This window comes from Tauraco erythrolophus, chromosome Z (assembly GCF_009769465.1).
Source record: "Tauraco erythrolophus isolate bTauEry1 chromosome Z, bTauEry1.pri, whole genome shotgun sequence".
Taxonomy (NCBI): Eukaryota; Metazoa; Chordata; class Aves; order Musophagiformes; family Musophagidae; genus Tauraco; species Tauraco erythrolophus.
In genome coordinates this window covers 5,193,311-5,214,527 of record NC_141496.1, presented here as the reverse complement: position 1 = coordinate 5,214,527, position 21,217 = coordinate 5,193,311, and positions in this window count along the sequence as shown.

Here is a 21,217-nt window from a genome sequence, read left to right as displayed (position 1 = left end):
TAGCAATGCCTCGATATGTTCTTTTAAAGAAAATAGACAAAGTAGATTGTTTTAAAAAAATAGAGAACAAAACCCTATGGAAAATAGATTCTTTCTTGGCAATTATTTCTTAAAAAAAGAAAAGGAGTAAGTGTTCTTATCTGAAAATAAAAATGTTCAAAGGGTATCACCACTGCAATTGTATTAATGCCACTTTGGACATGTTCTCCAAGTTGTGGTTGCCTTAATAAACTAAAAAAAAATTTTGTTTTGTACATAATGTAATTATAAAGCTCTCAGTCTGCATGGATGCAAACTGTGTGTGACAAATCGTCTCTTTAAATGGTCAGTTCAAATTGTACATTTCTCATTCGAGTTGTACGTTAGCCATTGATTTAACTTGGGTAAAACACCCAAGCTCCATTTCCACAGCCCAATTACAATGTTTAACTAAAACAAAGACTGAACATGAAGCTGTTCCATTGCAGTAAAAATGCTTTAAAAAAAAAAAAAAAAAAAGTCAGTTGTTGAAATCTGAAATAGGTACTTTCAAATTTATTTCATTTCTTTTTTAAATCCTTCAGTACACTCAACACCTGGCATGGCAAGATGGATATTAAAATGGGAGGGGGGAGGGAAAATCCCAGCAAGGGAGCGGGGACTGGAATTATTTAATGATTCATGAGCCAACTGCTATTCCTTTTTTTGAGAAATCTTTGAACTGGCTTATTGCCAAGGAAACTTCAAATAGCACGACACTAAATAAGAAACAAAACCCTAAACAACAAACGCAACAAAAAAAAAGTCCCCACAAAAAAAATTTGTGTTTCTATTCTGTTATTTATTTACAAAAATCATACCAAGACTATGGTGTTAAAGGGACACTGTAAACATACAGCTCATTATTTTTAGAAATTGATTTCTCTTCTGTGATAGCACCTTAGCTTATTAAAACTGAATGCATTTGGGGTTTGAATTGGGGTTTGGACTGGGGTTAGGGGGCTGAGAGAAGGGATTTTTTTTTTTTAAAGGCTGTAGCAAATATTGAGATCTGATCTCCTTAAAACTGATAAGAGGGATCACAGAATTTTGTTTTCAATTTGTTTTGCATCATTCATCATACTCATCTGTGCTTTTTGTTTTCCAATTAATGCAGCTTAGAAATAAACTGGTTGGTTGCTCATTCTCTTACAAGCAATTTTGCTTTTCAGTTCTCTTGAATTAGCACAGTGTTATGAAGCTGTAGGCCTGCAGCAAAAAATGCTTAAGCCTCCTCAGGCTCCTCCCTTCTTCCTTAAAAAGCATTGGACTGAAGATTAGTTGTTTCTGAAATTTTTTTTTTGTTTTCCATTTCTCCTTTGGGCCTGAAAGTAGATGACAATGTCTCTTGAAATGCAAGAAAAATTATAAATTTAGTATTCCAGGTGGCCTATAAGCTGAAACTAAGCTGGACCCCAGCTTATCCTTAGTTTTATCTTCAGTGATCTCTTTATTAGCATTGAAAGACATCTCAATGTGTAGCAAGTCAAGCAAAGGTCTGAAAGGATCAAATTCTGTCATTGAACGTCCATCGTTGCTTCAGGATGTGTCAGAACTTGCAGGGTTCTGATAAGGGCTGGATTTGGTCTGTTCCTTTCTGGATACACTGGGATGCAACTCCCCCAGGGAAGGATCACTGAATGGCTGCTGCGTCCCATGCTCCTGGGCTTTGGTAAAAAAAAAGCTCTTATCCTTCCAAAAAGTATTATCCAAAATGCTGCTAGAGGCACAGTGCTTTAGGAGAGCATCTGCTCAGAGGGTTCAGCCCTCTATTCCCTTCACTAATCAATTCACCTAGGGCAGGAAAAAAATTTAAGAGGCACTTTTGGTCCTAGAAAAACGAAGGCTAACATTCAAGATTCGGTAGCTGCAAGCTCTCATCATAGGATGGACTCTATCCAGATGCCCAAGGTTTCTTTTTCACAATAAGAAAGTGCTGGTAGAGCACAGTGCTGCAGTACGGCCTTGGCTGTTTGTCCAAGCAACAGCCCGGCGCAGCTGGTCCTGGCTGGTAGGAAGATTAGCTTGTTAATTTGTATGAAAGCAGGCTGAAAATACTGTTAGATGGCACTCAGAATTTGTGTTCTGCATGTTGCGTAGTCTATAAATATGATAAGCAAGTTGCTGACAGAATAATATTATAAGGCGATGTACTACATGCAGATCATAAAGGATTTAGGTTTAGGGCTTAAGGCTAAAATCCCACTCCTGCAGTTTATTACCCAACAATATTCCAGTAATGAGCTTTTTGATTTTTTTTTCTTTTTCCCCTACCACTAGGAAGATTTACTGAGGAACTCTCCAAATTCTCTCCACACATTACCAACAACTGTATAAAACTGGGGTGAAAGTCCTTTTGTTTATTAAGACCAAAAAGACCTTTCAAACACCTCCACTGTGTCACAGCTTAACACACATCTTAGTGTGCTTCAATAAAAATGTGAAACAAAATCGCATGGCTGTGAGCCATATGAAACGAGGCTACGGGTTTGCATCCTCTCCTTGGGTCTTGTATTCCTCAACCCAGCATAAAGCCAGGAATAGGAACAGTGTGTGGGGAGAGAGGAAAAAAAAGACAGCCACCGGTGTCTCCAAGAGCTTCATACTGCCAGTTTCTTGAGCCCTTCGATATTAAATTTTCTGTGAAGCACCTTGCATGTTTTTGGGTAATGGTAAAAAAAAAAAAAATTTTAGTAGTCATCAGCTACTAGGATATCCTACAGCATGGCCCATGACTCCACTTGACAGTAATACTTCGAACCATTAGTGAAGAATATTCTGTTTGTGTTGTCACGTTTTTTGGGTAGCGTCTGGTACAACGAGGTGCTGGTTCATCGCTGGGGCTTCTGAGCGCTACAGCAATATGACAAATAAACAGGAATCACTGTTCCGTACACAAGGATTTCCCCAGCTCTTATTTTCACAGGCCCTGATTCAGGACTGCATTTAAGCACACTTAAGTAGTATCCTGAAGAGTGAAAAGAACAGCAAAAAAAGACAGGGAAAAGAAAAAGAAAAAGAAAAACAGGATGGTTTTCTGAATTGAGAAAACAAACATCATGCCCTTGCAATGCCTCTTCCTTCCATATCATCCAAAAACTGGGGTGCAGCAGTTCTGAGATAATTAGAAGCACATTTCAATGAAGGACACATATTTGAGATCTCCTTAAGAAGCCTGCCTAGGTTGTATAAAACACTAAGTAGAAAAAAAAAAGAAAAAGAAAAAAAAAGGTAAAAACATTAAAAAAGCTGCCAATTGGACAACATGGGGAAGCAGTTCAATCCCATGTTGCTTTGTTTTACTTTTCTTTTTCTTTATTTTTTTAAGCTATTTCTTAAATAATAAATGCACATGAAGTGTTAAATATGTATATACTGTATTTCAAAAAAAAAATTAAAAAATCAAACGAATGGGGCACAAGATTGTTCTATAAGTCGTGCTGGCTAATTTTTAGTTTGTATTCATAAGTGGTTTTTAAAAGCCTTTTTTAAAGTGTAATTTGCATGTTCTACTTTGATTGTATGTAAACATATTTTAGAGCAAAAAAATGTATTTGTATTTTATTGAATATAGAGGCAAGAAAAAAAAACTTGTACATTGTTTGAAATGTTCTTTTTGTAACAGTTTTTATTCATGAAGCATTTTTGTACATTTAAAAATGGATATGGACTTGATGTTCTTTGAGGCTTAGATACATCTGGCATGCTTTAATGTCATGCTCCTTCATGATCTTAGATGTTGGTTTTTAAACATTTTTTTCTAAAACAAAGCTCAGTCTTTTCGCTACCAAATCAGGTTAGCACAGTATAGAGCACTTAACTAAAAAAAAAAAGTAAAAAAAAAAAAGTTAATCCTATTCATATGTTATTCATTGTGTGAAATTAAAGGAATTCAATTCAGTCTAACATGAGTTGTGAATTCTTTTGTCTTATTTTCCATCTGTTTCCCATCACTAAGGAGTTTAATAGCTTTTGCGATACTAATACCATGCGTTCACAAGCCCTCTTTATGGTAATGGAGAAAAACATGCTTTGGTTCTGTTCTTTTTTCTTTTATTTTTTTTCATTTTCCCAGAATATCCTTAAAAGTTAAAAATGGACTGTGCCACGGGCCCCATGGACAAAAGAGGGATTCACACTTTGAGGCTGTGCGTACCACCAGATGAACCGAAACATCTCTGGTCCAAATTGTGTCCCCAGGCACCGGGAGGGTGGTACTCGCCACCCAGGTGGGATTTCTAGTCCCAAAGCTCATGGAGCATCCCTCTCCAGATCCCTGCAGAGAAGGGAGTCCCAGGGGCTGGGTGATGGGTGAGGGGGTGACGGAGCCAGCTCTCTCCTCACTGAGCATCAGAGATGAAGGGCTGTAGGCCAAGGGGTATTTTCCATTCTGTGAAATCTCATGCTGTGGCTCTGGGACTTAGAGTTTATTGTAGCATGGCTTTAAGTTCCTCTGCCAAGGAGCTGCTGAGAGTCGTCAGCTGCCGTAATATGGTCAGCCTCAACATCCGCAAGTTCCTCTGCAGCAGCACCAGATTTCCTCTTTTTCTTCCTCCTCAGAGGGGCTCCACCACCTTCTCCAATGGCTCAGTAACTTGGACATGGAAATTAAATCCTGTTTTCTGGAGAGGGTTACAGTGCTCAGGCAGGACAGCTAACTTAGTGTCCTCTTATGTTCGTCCCTTCTGAAGTTTTGTGGGAACGATTGGCTCAGTGGGACCGATTCATCCAACCACAAGGGCAACCCCTCTGACTCTGCTGTTTGCACAGCTATTTCTTTACGTTACTGGAGTAGAGTTGCTCCAAAGAACTCAAATGTGATGGAGCTTTTTTCTTTCTCCTTTTGCTGTCTTTAACGTATGTGTAGCCTCAGCATTTAACAACAGTTTGCAAAAGCGCTGACATCTTCGCTCACTGTTTTGAAGAGGCTCTGTGATGTATAAGCCACTGGGCTCCAACTCTAACCACATTTTTGTAAAAAGCCTACGTTAAGACTCCCTTGAAAGCACCTGTGAACTGTCAAGTTTCGTGCTTGCTGCTGTAGTATCTCAGCACTGATCTCCCTTCCCACCAACTCTTTTCTGAGATTTGCCTCCCACCGCCACTGAGCTCTTCCGTACTTTCCTGGTGTCACCTTGCAGGCAGGATGGAGCAAGACTGGAAGAGCAGCCATTGGGAGAGCAAGAGCCAGGGATGTTGGGCTTCTGTCATCTGGGGGCTGGGTGAGTAAGGGGTTCCATCTGTGAGTTTTTCATGCTTTTTTTGCCTCTCTTTTTTTTCACCAGACCATTGACACCATGTACAATGTCAGAACATCGTGCTCCTCACCAGTCTCCTTCTGGACAGGGAGGAGTCTTTGATCAGCATCCCCATCTGCTTTTTCAGGGTAAAATCAGGCTCTTGCTAGGATATCTCTGAGACTGTTTCATCCTTGGTAACTGCTCCTATGGATTAAACTGCCTCTGAGAAAAACCTTTGAAAGTCTTAGAAACAAAGTTTTGGAAATGCCCAAGCTCTGGTAGGTTGCAACTTTTTATTAGATACTCTTTGTTGAATGAGATACTGGTCTCTTGTCTCATTTTGCATGAGTTCAGTGTTTTCCAAATTTACTGAGAATACTTTCATTATATCTCTGTCCTGAAATAATTGAAAACAATGAAAACATCAGATGTGTCAGAAACTGTCATCAGAAACAATGTTATTTTCTGATTGTCCTCCTGTTTTTCTAAGCATCCTTTGCTCATAGAAGTAATGAAGCTCTCTTCAAAACTTCTTAAGTCATCCTCCATAGTATTGGAGTGTGAACTTAGGAGAGGATTTTGCACTCCACCCTCAAGATATGGATAAAGAGATGCGTACTATCCTTTGGGTCAAAGTATGATCTTAATTCACTTTTGTTCATGTCCTCTGGGATAAGGAGGCAGACCACGGTGACCTTAACTCATCCTCAGCTGGCAGAAACAAGCCTCAACCTTAGCCTCATGTGTAAGCTCATGCCAGCATTATTGCTATTCTGTAACACAAAACATGCACATGATTTTAGAACAATACTACTGTTACTAAGTAGAAAAAATTTCCAGTGACTTTGAGGAGATCAGTGACAGTACTCTACTCAAAGCCCTTCAGTACATACCAGCCGGCAAGTTCTAGAAAGCAAAAGGAAGCATAGATGTCAACCTTAAAAAAATAAATGTTTGGCCTTCTATGGGCAATTAATGAACCACATCACCAGTGCACTAACACAGAGGTTTCGGAGCTAATAGAACGTACAGAAATCACAGTGAAGCGTGACGTATCAAACCATCCATGCAGTTTTTTTACTGTGAGCTGCAGGAATAACTGGTGTGAAAGCACCACAGGAGTTGTAAGAGGAGTTTAACAGAATGTTAGTGCAATCATAAGTCACTTCATTATGACAATTAACTTTCTCTATAACACAGAGCAAGACCCACTGGTTCACATGCTCAGATTATGCAGAGCAACACCTCCAGTTTCAAATGTGTTAAAGCAGTTTGCAGGAACAAAAGATCTGACTTTTTTTCCTTATGGGAACTATTAATCCTAAAATGGCTTTGGAGTGCCTCTAGAAATATGAAGTAGTACAAACTACTGCTGTTTGTTGCCTGCAAGAAATGTTGTATTGATAATATAGACCTTGGCAAGAAAAAAATCAAATGTTTGGAAAACTGGTTCAGTAACACTACTAGCCAAATCACTATGGTTTTATAAGGGCTGTGGTGGAAAGAAGAGGTGAAAAGATGTAGAGAGACCTTGGGAAAAAGATAAGACATGGTTTTCCATGGATCAGGACGATATCTAAGTATCAGTATCTACTTAATTTCAGGATTGGATGAGGCTTTGAGCAACCTGGTGTAGTGGAGGGTGTCTCTGCCCATGACAGGGGGGTTGGAACTAAATGATCTTTGAGGTCCCTTCCAACCCAAACCGTTCTGTGATTCTATGATTCTATGATTCTGTTGTGCTTCAAAAAAATTGTGAAAAAATTCTCCAAGTCCCAGGTAACAAGCAGTACATCAGCCCTGCATAAAAGAAGCATACAGGAAGCCCAGTGTTTTTTCTGCAGTTCTTGAAACAAGCATGCTTTGTATGGCAAATGTTTGGCTGGTGGGATTTATCCCCTTCTGAATTTCCCTCACTTGGTGATGCACAGAACAGGGACCCTATCATCCCTCTGTCGTTTTCCAGGTGACCTGCTGCAGAAGAGGGGAAAAATCTCGGGGACAATTGTTTGATTGGCCTTGAGCATCTCTGAAAAGACATGAAAAATTTCTTGCCTGTAGCCATTGTACTCCCACACATGCTCATAACTGGCAGTTTTTAAAGTGCCCCACAAATGTTACTGCTAAATAACACTCCAATGGAATCAACAGAAACTTTTTCATTGACTCAAAGGGAACAGAATTCCCTGCCACATCTCCCTGATGCTGCAATACTATTTGTGTATTGAAATAACTCTCAGTGTCTTCTACTTGCCTTGTCCGTTATTCTGTTTATATACTCAAAGAACAAGCATATCAAGCAGAAAATTAGTTAAAAAGGACAAACTGTGAAAGCCTCTGCAAGGTAAAGGCAAGGAGGAGAACACATGAAGAGCATCTGCGGGGAACATTTTCAGAGCGTGGCAAAAACACAATTAGAAAAAGGATAAAGAGTGATCTCTGAAGGAAGTAAATGATGATGTGGCAGAGCTGTAATGAAGATAATGACAAAGGAGGGCACTGCTTAGTTTCCTAGAAGACAGAAAATAAAGCAGTATACTTGAAGGGAAAGCAATGTGTTCAGGAACACAAAAGGACATTCACTGAAGGGAGGTAGGGGGAGAGGCTGGAGGATATGAAGATTTAGGTCATGGAGAGAGTATAAAAATGGATCTTACGACAGAAGATGGAAGAGGCAGCCTGCTTGCTTACTGGGACTTTATTGCTGCTTTCTAAGCTGACACAGCAGTCATCATTTATCCTCATTAAACAGCTATCATCAGGGCACAGTTAGTGACCATTAGCCCTCAATTCTCTCTCTTTAAACTGCAGATAAATACATCGTTACTGCAAAAAATAAAACTTGCTTTACATCAATTATTGACAATTATAGGTTTCTCAAAATCCTGGTCAAGGATTAGCAAATGACAACATAGATCTGACAATAAGAAAGCAGTTGTACAGAAGTCTGCTTACAAAGGTGTGACTTCAAGAAGATGCCCTCTCCGCTATAAACAGACTTAGCTTCATATATCAAAGATATTATAATAATGTTTAGGTGCTGCTGACCCTATAGCTTCCCATGGACAATTTATGATGATTGAACAGCTACCCAGAATATCGGAGGGTCAAATAATTCCACCTACTATGAGTCTCAGGAACTTACTTTCTCATAGGGACGTAAGGTGCTCCATGCCAAAGAATGAACTATTGTGCAAGTCCATTTGTTAGAGGGGGCAACAGTAACTCTGGGAAAATGAGATCCATATCATCCAAGCTGTCCAGTGCTATTGGGTACTCCCATTTTGAAGTGCCATACATCGCTCTGCATCATCACATGGAAAATAAGGAAGTGGACATGCTGGAGGGAAGGGATGCCATCAAGAGGGACCTTGACGGGCTGGAGAGGTGGGCCTGTGAGAACCTCATGAAGTTCAACAAGGCCAAGTGCAAGGTCCTGCATGTGGGTTGGAGCAATCCCAAGCACAAGTACAGGCTGGGCAGAGAATGGATGGAGAGCAGCCCTGAGGAAAAGGACTTGGGAGTGCTGGTGGATGAAAAGCTCACCATGGGCCGGCAATGTGCACTGGCAGCCCAGAAAGCCAACTGTGTCCTGGGCTGCATCAAAAGGAACGTGGGCAGCAGGTTGAGGGAGGTGATTCTGCCCCTCTACTCAGCTCTCGAGAAACCCCCCCTGGAATACTGCGTTCAGCAGTGGGGTCCCCAGCACAAGAAGAACACGGAGCTGCTGGAGCGAGTCCAGAGTAGGCCACGAAGATGATTCAAGGGCTGGAGCACCTCTGCTGTGGAGACAGGCAGAGAGAGTTGGGGCTGTTCAGCCTGGAGAAGAGAAGGCTCCAGGGTGATCTTATAGCAGCCTTCCAGTACTTAAAGGGGCCTACAGGAAAGCTGGAGAGGGACTTTTGACAAGGGCATTTAGTGGTAGGACAAGGGGCAATGGATTTAAACTGAAAGAGAGGAGATTTCAATTAGATATAAGGAAGATCTTCTTCACTCTGAGAGTGGTGAGGTACTGGCACAGGTTGCCCAGAGAAGTTGTGGCTGCCCCATCCCTGGAAGTGTTCAAGGCCAAGTTGGGTGAGTCTTTGAGCAACCTGGTGTAGTGGAGAGTGTCCCTGCCCATGGCAGGGGGGTTGGAACTAGATGATCTTTGAGGTCCCTTCCAATCCTAACCATTCTATGATTCTATGATCTAAATATTTTTTTAATAGGCCATGGAGGTAGTTGAGGGGCCTATTAGACACAAATTTTCCAAGATGTGGATCTTGATGACTTTTGTAAAACTGTGAGTGAAATAAAAATTAAGAGCCTGGCCTGAAGCCAGCTATTAGGTTTTTGCTCAGGATACCGGGAGAACATTGAGGTTTTTTTAACCTTGTTTTCAAATGGTGGTTCACCAGAATGTTATCTTCAGAATTGCCAGGGTGACCCTGGGGGACCAGATCCTATCAGCCAAGAATGACTTTGCTTTTTCTTCCTGAAAAAAAGAGGGAGCAAAGAAACATAGCCTCTATGTGGTCTGAATCGCTGTTGTGTCAATTCAGACAACCACATCAGCGCACATTTATGAAAATTCAGGACGCAATATAAATAAGAACTTGCATATAACCTCTGGTTCAGTCCCACTGTCATCAACATGATTTAAACACTAATTGCTGTTTGAAGAACGAGTGTTTACCTGACGTGCGATTCCAAAACCTAGTCCCAGGCAGACAAACTGAAGTTTAATTATTTTATTGAGTGGAAATAGGAATCAATTAAGTTCTGTCTAAAAAATCTCACAAGGTGTTCATGCCCTCAGGCCTCAGTTTACCATGGTTAGTGCTTGCATACATTGAAAGACTATTTGTTAACATTACCAAAAGGCTGTGAATTCCTTGCAGGAAAGGTACAATTTGTACAAGAGCACATCCTTATCAGGACTTTCACGACAGGATAGTCTCTCCAAGTCAGCTTCTTTCTTTATTTCTTTTAACCATGACAAATGAGGTCATGTCATTTACACAGCAAAGTGAAAATGAATCTTTAAACTAGGGCAAGGGTTTCTTTGTCCTCCTTTGCTGCAGCCATATGTTTCTGTCCATCCTTCACTACCTCAAAAAATAACTCGAAATCCTTTTTTCTTTCAGCTTTATATAAATAGTTCTCAAGCACATCTGTTCACATTGGGTGAGTTTCTGAAGATACTAGCTATGTAGTTTTGGATCAGTCATTTATTTATATCTTCACTGATAAGAACGTCCCAAAAACTATAGCTGTCTGGTCTGACTGCTTTGATATTCAGATCATAGACTGGGCAAGGACGCTGTGGGTGAACCACTGGAGGCAAAGCATAAATGTTTTGCTCCATCTGCCTTGGCTCCAAATACTGAAGGGGAAAAAGAGTATGAAATCCCTGACACGGCAAGAGAATCCTGCATTTCTTCTTGTTAGATTTCTAGATGTGCATGTGTGAGATCTTTTGAGAGTTATTGCATGCACATAAATCCAATGGCCTTTTCCAGGCTTAGCCAGTCTGTGTTTCTGCCTCTGTTCCAGGAAGTGGTAGCTTTGAAAGACCATATCAAACTAGTACATTGTGTTTCCTGCACATCCTGCTTTATTGGAGGTTAATTCCTTCTGACGCATGCAGTGTGCTGCTGCCAATTAAGTCAAATGTATTTTACGCTTTACTTTTCTGTTGCCTTACAGGCTTTTGTTGGAAAATATTCAATAAATAAAACTTGCCAAACATTGTTAAATGATATGGTCTGATGATTTGGAATAATCACCCAGACTTTAATACATCAGAAGGGTAGTGAGTGGGGAGGAGGAAATTCTGGAACGATACCCAGCTGGATGCCAACCACAGTGTTAATCTCTTGCTAGAGGACTGTTGCGAAAGCAGAAAATGAGACCCCAGGTCAAGCAAGGCATATAGAGCTGTTTCTCATGAAGTGACACTGCAATGTGTTATTGTCTCATAGAGGAGGATAAATACCAACTGCACTGGAAGAGCAGTACAGACACGGGACCAAATGGACTATTCCATTGCAATCTCAGCTTTGCCACGTCATATTTTCCATCTGTTTCATCATGATTCCTAGGTTTATTCCTATTTTCTGGTTCTTTATGGGATCTCCAAGTAGTCTCCCTTTCAAGCTTTAGAGAAACAGCTGAGACTGCTCAGATTCAAGATCTAATAAGAGAAAGCACTTTCACTCAGCATCAGCTGAAACACCAGTATATCCAAAATATGTGAAAACCATCAAATCTTCTGAATTAATTAGATTTATTTTATAAGTATTCTGTAATCCCACTCCACACTAAGATACTGCTGTGATAGGAGACAATCAGTTAAGTACCTGAGTGAATTTATGTTCTGACTGGAGAACACAAGCGTCAGGTCAGAAGCAGCAGACATACAATCAAGATGACAAAGCATCCAGCATAGTTGACACTGTGTATCAGTGACAGAGCTGAGTACACAATTTCAGGTTCCTTAATGGCTCTAGAATTCTTATTCTCATTACATAATTTTACTGATGAATTTTAGAGCAGCTTACAGATACAAAATCAAGACCAAGGGAAGAGATCTTTCTGCTCTGTTTCTTAGGGAACAAAAGAAAAAACAAGCATCTGGAAGCTTCCTGTACAGAAACTGCAGTGTACTTTACCCAAAATGACACTTACAGATATTCCATGGGATAAATCATGACTATAATAGACACTAAACACAGTGCCCAAAGCAATTTGGCTCGATGAGAAAACAATGGTTAACTGCATTCTGCTTGCAAATCCATACAAAGATCCTTTCAAGGGATATTCATGACAGATGTGTTTTTGAGAAAAGACCTATCGCTGATGAGAAGGGGGATATCTAATCATGGAAAAATCCTTGACACAAGAAAAGCAAAATTCTCATTTTGTAGGCAGAGGTAGGGTTGAAGCTCCAGTTAGAAGACATCTTGGAGAAATTTAATGCAAATGCATCATACATCATACTTGAATGATATGGTTACAGTACCAAGACAGTTCATCGGAATCAGCTTGGGAGCTCAGTATCATACCCAAAGTTGATTTTTTTAATTTAAACAAATTCTCTGGCAGGGGAATACCTTCAGATGTGGTTGGTACAGACTGATAAATAACTATGAAAGAAAGAGGCAATCAGGACTCCTTTTATATGAAAAGATTCCTTTTAAATCTTTACAAAAGTCTATCAGTAAGAGCTGAGACTCAGAAAAGACGTCATGTCCACTGCTTTCAGAAAGAAAAGAAGATAACATCCAACACATGGAGTATTGCTAGCAGTACTGTGCTGTGTGTTTGTGATTACAACAGGAGAGGAAAGATATTTTAGATAACACTAGGGTTCTGATCAGTCCTTTTTATTCTCTTTCTCTTTATCCACACCTGTCTGTAGATCTTCCTCACACATTCTGATTTCCCAGGATTCTCAAGTATATTCCATTAGGAAGATAATTGAAAGGAAAATGCACATGCTCTTTGACAACGACAAAAAAGTAACAATAGTTACTGCAGATGAATTTTTAATTTGTTGACATTAGCCCACTAAAACAAGGTGTCTTTACTTCTAAGTTATTTTGTAGTTCTAAGTTATTTTGTGTCCCCTCTGTGTGGGGATAGCTACCGTGCTATATCTTCCACATCAGGCTCAACAGGCCTGGATGACATCCCAATCAGGTAGATATAGCCAGAGACAATGCACTAGATGAATGGCTGTAGAGTCTATTTTCTTCTGCTTCTGTGCAAGACAAACAGAAGCTGCAAGGAAGAATAAGGAGTTAGTAATGACCCTGAAGGTTTAAGGGGTCTGTATACACAGGGGAACATTTTCGTACAGGTGTAACACAAAGAAATGTACAGAGGTGCGTGCTGCAGGTGAAGAGAAGGAAGGCTAAATCTTTTTTTGGTTAAATGAAATTTGAGACTATGCGGCACAAATGAACCAGAAGCCAGTTCATCAGCCTCATGTGTATCCCTTAAGGAGATCTGACAACATTCATTAAATCCTGAAATTAAATAATGGTGCTGAATCTGCAATTATATTGAAACCAGTAAATTCAATTAAAGGGAAGGAGTATACTTTATTTGAATAGCTCACTTGGTGGTTTTTTGGTACTTGTAAGTAAGAAGATAAAGAGAAAATGCCTGTTAAATAGCTCTTTGTTCGATTATGCTGTGTCAAGTGAAGAGCAGACTCAGAACCTTGCACAGAATCACACAGTGCAACCGAGCTCATAAAGAAGAAACAAGCAGTGAGAGCAGATCTGGTTTTTTGCTCCAGACTCATAGCTTTTCTTTGTTTCCTGTTATCGTTTGCATAATTTCTACTAGTCCTTCCCAAAACACTTAGCTTATGGTCTTGTTGTATCAAACAACATATATATCTGGTCTTCCAAAGAGCAGTGGTAAGCTTAGAAATACCAAGTAGCTGCATTTTAGAATCATAGAATCATAGAACGATTTGGGTTGGAAGGCATCTTTAAAGGTCATCTAGTCCAACCTCTCTGCAATAGGCAGGGACATCTTCAACTACATCAGGTTGCTCAGAGCCCCGCCCAACCTCATCTTGAATGTTTTCGGGGATGGGGCATCCACCAGCTCTCTGGGCAACCTGTCCCAGTGTTTCACCACCCTCATCATAATAAATTTCTTCCTTCTGTCTAGCCTAAATCTACCCTCTTTTAGTTTAAAGCCATTATCTCTTGTCCTGTTGCAACAGGCCCTGCTGAAAAGTTTGTCCTCATCTTTCCTATAAGCCCCCTTTAAGTATTGAAAGGCCACAATAAGGTCTTAGCAGAACCTTCTCTTCCTCAGGCTGAGCAACACCAACTCTCTCAGCCTGTCTTCAGAGAAGAGGTGCTCCATCCTCTGATCCTTTCTGGTGGCCCTCCTCTGGCCCTCCTCCAGTAGGTCCATGTCTTTCCTGTGCTGAGGAGCCCAGAGCTGAATGCAGTACTCCAGGTGGGGTCTCACGAGAACAGAGTAGAGGGGCAAAATAATCTCTGTTGACCTGCTGGCCACACTTCCGTGGATGCAGCCCAGGATATGGTTGGCTTTCTGGGCTGCAAGTGCACGTTGCCAGCTCATGTTGAGCTTTTCATTCATCAGTACCCCCAAGTCTTTCTCCACAGGGCTGCTTTCAATCCCTTCATACCCTGGCGCATATTGATACCAGGGATTGCCCTGACTCATATGCAGGACCTTGTACGTGGCATTGTTGAGCCTCATGACGTTCACACAGTCTCAATTCTCGAGCTTGTTCAGGTCCCTCTGAGTGGCATCCCATCTATCAGATATGTCAGCCACACCACTCAGTTTGGTGTCATCTGCAAACTTGCTGAGGGTGCACTCAATCACACTGTCTATGTAACTGATGAAGACATTAAACAGTACTAGTCCCAGTATGGACTCCTGAGAGACACTACTTGTTGCCAATCTCCATTCAACATAGAGCTCTTGACCACTATCCTCTTGATGTGACCATCCAACCAATACCTCATTCACTGAACAGCCCACCCATCAAATCAGTATCTCTTCAATTTAGAGAGAAGGATGTTGCTGGGGACCATGTCAAAGGCCTTACAGAAGTCCAGATAGACAACATCCGTAGCTCTTCCCTTGTCCACTGATGTAGTCACTCCATCATAAAAGGTCACTAAGTTGGTCAGGCAGGACTTGCCCTTGGGTGAAGCCCTGCCAGCTGTCTTGAATCACCTCCTTGTCCTCCATGTGCCTCAGCATAGCTTCTAGGGGGATCCTTCGTAGTGTGCCATGGGATAAAGCCCTGGAGGGACTGGGAGCCCAAGATTGCTGATTGACTTTCAAGGGTCATCTCCTCCAAGTTCAAAGGCATTGCATCCCTAAAAGGAAGAAATCAGGCAAAACCACCAGGAGACCTATATGGATAAACAAAGAACTCCTGGCTAAAATCAAATACAAAAGGGGATTACACAAAGCATGGAAGCAGGGACTGGTAACCTGGGATGAGTACAAGCAAGTTGCTCGTGTACCAGGTTAGAGACCAGGTTAGAAAAGCGAAGGCCCCAACAGAGTCAAATCTGGCCAGTGATATTAGAAATAACAGAAAAGGATTTTATAGGTACGTGAGAGAAAAAAGAAAAATGAGAGAGAATGTGGGGCCTCTCCGAAAGGATACGGGTGACCTGGTTGCTGAGGACATGGAGAAGGCTGAAATATTCAACAACATTTTTGCCTCAGTCTTCACTGGCAACCACTTGAACCACACCACCCAAATCACAGAGGATGCTGGCTGGGTCTGGGAGAGTGAAGAACCACCCAGGGTAGGAGTAGATCAGGTCTGGGAACACCTAGAGAACCTGAAGGTGCACAAGTCCAGGGGACCTGATGAGATACATCCACGGGTCCTGAAGGAACAGGTGGCTGAAGTTGCTAGGCCACTAGCCATCATATTTGAGAGGTCCTGGCAGTCTGGTGAGGTTCCTACAGATTGGAAAAGTGCAAACATAACCCCATCTTTAAAAAAGGGACCAAGGACAACCCGGGAAACTACAGACCAGTCAGCCTTACCTCTGTGACAGGTAAAATCATGGAACAGATTCTCCTGGTAGCTGTACTAAGGCACATAAAAAATAACCAAGTGGTTGGTGACAGCCAGCATGGCTTCACTAGGGGCAAGTCATGCCTGACTAATCTAGTGGTCTTCTACGACAAAGCTACAGCGCTGGTTGATGTGGGTAAAGCAACGAATGTCGTTTTCCTGGACTTGTGCAAGGCGTTTGACACTGTCCCACATGACATCCTTGTGGGATGTCTCTCTAAAATGGAGAGACATGGATTTGACAGATGGACCACTCGGTGGATAAAGAACTGGCTGGATGGTCGCACTCAAAGAGTTGTGGTCAATGGTGCGATGTCTACATGGAGACCAGTGTCAAGCGGTGTCCCTCAGGCGTCTGTTCTGGGTCCAGTGCTGTTCAACATCTTTGTCAGCGACAGGGATGACGGCACTGAGTGCACCCTCAGTAAGTTTGCCGGTGACACCAAGCCGTGTGGTGCTGTGGACTCACTTGAGGGAAGAGATGCGATCCAGAGGGACCTTGATAGGCTTGAGAATTGGGCCAGTGCAAACTGCATGAGCTTCAACAAGTCAAAATGCAAGGTCCTCCACCTGGGTTGGGCCGATCCTAGGCACAAATACAAACTGGGCACAGAGAGGGTTGAGAGTAGCCCTGAAGAGAAGGATTTGGGGGTGTTTATAGATAAGAAGCTCAACATGAGCTGTCAGTGCGCTCACACAGCCCAGAAGGTCAACTGCATCCTGGGATGTATCAAGAGAAGTGTGGTCAGCAGGTCAAGAGAGGTGATTCTCTCCCTCTACTCTGCTCTTGTGAGACCCCACCTCGAATACTGCATCCAGTTCTGGTGTCCCCACCATAAGAGAGACATAGATCTGTTGCAGCGTGTTCAGAGGAGGGCCACAAAGATGATCCAGGGGCTGGACCACCTCTGCTACGAGGACAGGTTGCGGGAGCTGGGATTGTTCAGCCTTGAAAAGAGAAGACTTCGGGGGAATCTAATAGCTGCCTTCCGATACCTGAAGGGAACCTACAAGAGGGCTGGGGAGGGACTTTTTACAAGAGTGTCCACTGATAGGACAAGGGAAAATGGGTTTAAGTTGAAGGAGAACAGATTTAGATTAGATTTTAGGAAGAAATTCTTCAGTACAAGGGTGGTAAGACTTTGGAATAAATTGCCCAGAGAAGCTGTGGATGCCCCTTCCCTGGAGGTGTTCAAGGCCAGGTTGGACGGAGCCTTGAGTAGCCTGATCTAGTTGAGAGGTGTCCCTGCCCGTGACAGGGAGGTTGGATTAGATGATCTCTAAGGTCCCTTCCAGCCTACGCCGTTCTGTGATTCTATGATTCTATGATCTTCCCAGGCACAGATGAGGCTGACAGGTCAGCAGTTTCCAGCACCCTCCTTTCCACCCTTTTTAAAAACTAGTGTGGTATTTCCCTTTTCCCAGTCACCAGGCACTTCACCTCACTGCCACGACTTTTCATATATCATGGAGAGTGGCTTGGCAACTACATCAGCCAGTTCCCTCAGAACTCTGGGATGCATCTAATCAGGTCCCATAGACTTATATATATTCAGGTTCCTCAGGTGGTCTCGAACCTGATCTTCTGTTACAGAAGGAGAGACTTTGCTCTCTGAGTCCCCACCTTGCTGTTCATCCAGAAACATTGTTGAATATCTCAGCCTTCTCCTCATCCGCTGTTACCAGTTTGCCACTCTTGCTCATCATGGGGAGTACGCTTTCTCTGACCTGCCTTTTCTGGCTGACATACCTGTAGAAGGCCTTCTTATGATTCTTCGCATCCCTTGCCAAGTTCAGCTCCATCTGCGCCTTGGCCTTCCTGATCCCATCCCTACAGAGCAGGGCAGCATCCCTGTACTCGTCCCAGGATACCTGTCCCTGCTTCCACCGCCTGTGCATTTCCTTCTTGTCCTTTAGTTTGACCAGTAGGTCTCGGCTCAGTCATACTGGTCTCTTGCCTTCCTTGCCTGGGGATCGAGAGCTCTTGTGCTCCATGGAAAGCATCCTTAGAGATCTGCCAACTCTGTTTCTGCTCCCTTATTCTGAAGGCAGTTTCCCAGAGGGCCCTATTGAGTGATTCCCTGAACAGCTGAAAGTTTGCTTTCCTAAAACTCAGGGTCCTGGTTTTACTCTTTGCCTGAGCCATAACCCTCAGGTCTGTGAACTCCACCAGTGCATCATCACTGCAGCCCTGGCTGCCTCCAATCTTGACATCACCTACTAGTTCACTTGCATTGGTGACCATCAGGTCCAGTATCGCATCCCCTCTGGTAGGGCTGTCTGTTACCTGGCTTAAGAAGTTATGTATTAATGCACTCCAGGAGTCTCTCCTGCATTGCCTACAGCTTGCTGTGCTACTTTTCCAGCAGACGTTGGGTTGGCTGAACTACCCCAACAAGACAAGAGCCTGCGACCATGATGCCTCCTGCAGCTGGAGTAAGAAAGCTTTGTCAATAGGCTCCCCTTGATCAGGCGGCCGGTTGTAGACATCAGCCACAAGGTTCCCTGTATTGCCTCAGTCTCTAATTCTTGCTCATAAGCTTTCAACCTGCTCATGGCTACTCTTCAGAGACAGCTCTTCACACTCCATCCATTTCTTGATGTAGAGGGCAACATCTCCACCCCTCCTTCCTTGCCTGTCTCTTCCGAACAGCCTGTAGTCTTTAAAAGAGAAAGACTTAGGAAATGGAATGCTAGAAACCTATGTTACCTTCTCCACTCTTCCGCAGGACACATTATATAAACTTGGAGAAAAATCTAGAGTTATCCTGGGATCCAAGTCCTTGGCAAGATAACACTCTTTCAAGGCACCACCTCACCCTAACCATCTAGTGGTTTACTTTGGTTTTAGAAGCTCTCCAGGTTTGCAATATTGTATTTCAGCACATCCCCACCTCCATCTACATTCACAGGTAAGCTCTTTCTCTCCTTGGTTTGTTTTAGTGGTTTTGGGGGGGGTGATCGTTTTATTATATATCTGTTAGAGCAGATGTCTGTCAGAGGAAGTTTTGCCTTCTTTCAAAGCACGGTAGAGGTTTAGACGTTCTCTGGCGTGTCAAGAAACTGAGTGTGAGTCTGTCGCTTCTCTTTCCTGGTGGAAGAGTCTAAACAGCGAGTTGGTGTACAAACATGTGGCATCAGCTACAGCTGCTGTTACCGCTTCATTCCATTGTAAAGGAAAACAGTTTTCTTGTCTTCTTTCCATTGGAGGCTCTGGACTTTGATCAGAGAGCAGTGGGCTATGTGTCCCTGAAGCTCCACTAAGATAACTAAGAGTTGAAGATTGTGTTGGGTTTTTTTCTGACACGCAGCAGCCCTTAGCAGGTTTGAAAGCTGCCTGTTCAGCAGACTAACACTAATCATCTCCCTGCTCTGCTTTTTGCAGCCAGTCGTATCTCGAGTTGTCTAGATCTCCCCGTGCCTGTGTTGGGAGTTTAGGTGCTCGCTTTGAGATTGCAGAGTTGGCTTCAGGAGGCAGATACTTTAAAAAGCTTTTACATTCTTAGCATCTGCTTAGCCATTTGCAGCTGCCATTTTACTGCAGGCCTTGAGGGTAGATCGGGAGGAAAAGAAAAATGGCTTTCAGGATGGATTAGTTTTGGGAAGAGTATTCTGTGCCAAGGGCACTGCAAAAAGAAGTAAACATTCAAGCAGACAAGTATGACATCATTTATTCAGTGGAACTGACAGGGGCAATGTGAGAAGCTGTAAAAGCAGATAAGAGGACTGAGGTTTGAGGGCAAGGCATTAAAACTGGAGAAGGGAAAACTAAACACCAAAGTTTGTCTTTCTGAGCAGTCCTGTGTCTACACTGCTCCTATCCAGGCTACACGCCCTCCACTCAAATGTGTATATATATTTATACACATGCATTAATGCTGGAATACCATCTGAACTGTGTTGTTCATAGGGTCTTTACTGGTCTATCTTGATACTCTGAGCTTTCGGAACAGTGGAGCAGAAAGAAAAATGTTCACCTATAGTTTTAGGAGAAAAACTGTTGTGGGATGAGGCACTGCATTATTAAAATCAGAGGCGGAAAGAAGTTTGATAACCTGGGTAGAATAAAGATACCTGAGTTTGGATTTGAAGGCAAAAGTGACATTTTAAGAATATTGCATGTCTGAGGCAAAAGAAGGATAACAAAAGATTGTTCACAAAACTAGACTGTGATTTGATGGGGAATAAGGATAGTTATTTTGTTTGTGGTTGTAATAAGTTTCATGTGCCAGCAAGATCAATAGGAGAAGCTGGAATGAGACCAGCTGGAAGATGAGGTCCAAATATGGAAAACCAAGAATAGACTAATTCTGTAAGTCATGGCTAATAGCTCTCGTGAGTAAAACTAATAGCTCTGCAAGACTTGATGTTTCTTCTGGAAACCAGTTCACTCCAGTCCCTATTGCTCCAAGTAACGATACTACTTCTTCTCTATGTCCTACTTGTGTTACAATGTAAGTGGTTTCTCGAATGGTTTTTGTTCTCTTCTTTCGCCTTGATCTTTTTTCAGTAATGGGACTTTATTAATTTTTAGACTTTTTGGTGCTCGTTTCATCCTTCATCTTTAAAGATGTATATATATTTTCAATATAAGTTCTAAGTAAAATATTGATATTAGTATCCTGTTTAAAATCCATTTAAGAGCTAATGATTTCTCTAGCCTTTAAAAGGGAAAGAATTTGGCCTTATTCAGTATTAGAGAGGTACCATGTTAAACTACCAGAAGTAGTATCAATACTAGTATTTTGGATTTTTCCTTGACTCTAGGTACTGAGGCATCCAGTTAAAAAGTAAAGTTGACCTGCGAGCTCCATGGACTGGAGAGAAGCTCCTCTGGATATTGATTTAAAATCCTGGGAGTCTGGATTGCTTGTCATTAACAAATATAGGAGACATCTGATCTACAGCCTCAGTCCAACATCTACCCCGAAAGAGGGACAGTGACATAGAGTTTGGATATTCACAGTCCTCAGCTGTTCTTCAAACCCAGATAGCTCAGATGCATTGCTGCCTTCTACTGCCTAAACATATACATCCAGTGTTACAATTATTCCTTGATTTCTAGGGGGAAATAGTCACTTTTACAACACACACCTAATCCACTATCCAGTTTTCTGGTTGCACTTGGAAAGATGGAGAGAGAGAGAAAGAAGAGACTCACTAGATACCTCACATGCTTGAATTACAGTTAATAGAGATGACCTCTGGGCAAACCTCTTCTATCCTGCCACAACTCTGAGAAGAGAGAGTCCCAGTAAATTGGTCTTTCTGCATGGAGGTTGTTTTATCTGTTTTTTCATTAGACAAGAGATATTTTGTGTGCTGGGCCAAATTCGAAACAGGCTACAAACACAACTCATGAAATGTGCTG